Here is a 2,178-nt window from a genome sequence, read left to right as displayed (position 1 = left end):
TATGCATAAAGTCAAAGATGTTATGTTACCATGGTCACACTTTCGAAAAAAAAAAATCTTTTTACATTAGATCGACTCATTCCAATTGCAGTTAACAGCATAAAACAAAAATAATAGAAAACGGAAAACGATTAAACAGAAAACGACAAGGAATTTTGGAAGAAGTTTCTGAAGCGCATTCAGCCATGAAATCCAACTAGGGTTAAAATATATCTGTTTAGATAAATAATCTTCAAATCAAAATCTTGATAATCAAAAAAAAAATTAATTTTTTTCAAGAAACAAATAATCAATAATATTTCTAAAAATATAATAATAACTAACACAACATAATAGTTTTTAAACACTGATCTTTTATAATAATAATTAAAAAAAAGCACAACACTGTGTAAAGAATCTCCCTTGTAAAAATTAACATCTGAAACATCTTGTCTCATAATACAATATCCAAAACAAATTTTAAACTTATCTATTTTACAAATAATAATATATTTATAAGCACTGTACGATTGTTATCATCTTTTAAAACATTATAATATGCTTATTAATAATTTTTTTCCTCCATACTACCAAAATCTACATTTACATTATTTTTATTATATACATTTTTATAATAATATATTATTCATAAATATACAAAATTATTACAATATTACATAATCTTATAAAAATAAAAATAAAAAAAAAACGTCTGTATGCACAGTGTGAGACTAGTTCCACAGAATCCGAGACTGTCAAACTAAACTAGATTTTAAAATTGTTCAAAGCTTAAAAAACAGCACCAGTGGTCTAGTGGTAGAATAGTACCCTGCCACGGTACAGACCCGGGTTCGATTCCCGGCTGGTGCACAAATATATTTTGTTTTATGGATCAATACATCAAGCAGTCTTCCAAAGACCACTGAAATTATATTAATGAAAAGAGAAAAACAACCCTGTTGGCATAACTATAGTATGTTACTCGACAATATATATCACATTTAGTTTATCTTAATAGAAAAGTAATATTTAAATGGTTCTACTCATCTAAAATCAGTTGACGATAATATAGTTTTAATATGAATAAAGTTTGAAAAACCTTTACTATTAATTGATCTTATACTTCTTTTTGGGATGATATGCATTTTTGTCAAATATTCGTATACATTTATTTGACTTTATCGGAATATATATATATATATATATATATATATATATATATATATATATATATATATATATATATATTAAAGGACAAATGGTTATATGATTATCTTATTCAACCTAAACGATGTTATTACATAATTAATAAAAACTTAAAATAAAACACAATCTTTTCATACACAATAATAAAATAATTATAAATATATATAATGTTTTAAGTCTTTTATGAAAAATCTTATACATTTTATTTTGTTATGATCTATGATACAATCTTTCTTTCTTAAATTAATTCTGTTTTTTGTTGTAATCTATGACACAATCTTTATTTCTAAAAATATTTCTCTTTACCTTTTAAGTAAAAGAACAACTTCCTAATCCTTTAAGCACACAAAACAAAAGTAACTGTACCACACCTAGCCAGTCCCGCTAGTATATCAACACATATCACCCTTGACCGACACCTATGTCGGTTAAGGCTGGGGGACTGATGTACCTGGGCCGAACACCTTTAAGTCGTGGTTAATTCGTTTAAGTTCCCCACCCTTACCACAAATAAGCGATCTGGGTCGAACACCCTTAACTCGTGGTTAATTCATTTAAGTTCCCCACCCTTACCACATGTAAACGGCCTAGGTCGAACACCCTTAACTCGTGGTTAATTCGTTTAAGTTCTCCACCCTTACCACAAGTAAGCGGCCTGGGTCGAACACCCTTAACTCGTTGGTTAATTCGTTTAAGTTCCCCACCCTTACCACATGTAAACGGCTTGGGTCGAACACCCTTAACATACAATCGATTGCGCCATACATAACATACACCACAAATCATCAAACACCCGACATACACAATAACATACAAAACATTATTCACATTAAGCATAAACGCAAAGAAATGTACCAACGTAACGAACATAATGTACCAGTTATTACAGACATAGGCTCAATAATACTTTTAAATCATTAAAAAATCGAGGTCCTATTCTGCTGAATCATGGGCCACCTCCGCAACATCATCCGCCTCCTTCTCTTCTTCGGC

General features: G+C 29.4%; 1 non-coding gene across 1 annotated transcript; it reads left to right on the top strand.

Moving 5' to 3' along the window:
- The first annotated feature begins 778 nt into the window (after window positions 1–778).
- Window positions 779–849, top strand: TRNAG-GCC. Its single transcript has one exon. It is a non-coding gene; the product is annotated as a tRNA-Gly (tRNA).
- Window positions 850–2,178: the final 1,329 nt, after the last annotated feature.

Source organism: Vigna unguiculata, chromosome 3 (genome assembly GCF_004118075.2).
Source record: "Vigna unguiculata cultivar IT97K-499-35 chromosome 3, ASM411807v1, whole genome shotgun sequence".
In the NCBI taxonomy this organism is placed as follows: Eukaryota; Viridiplantae; Streptophyta; class Magnoliopsida; order Fabales; family Fabaceae; genus Vigna; species Vigna unguiculata.
The sequence above is the reverse complement of the archived record's forward strand: the minus strand, read 5'-3'. Positions and strand labels throughout refer to the sequence as shown.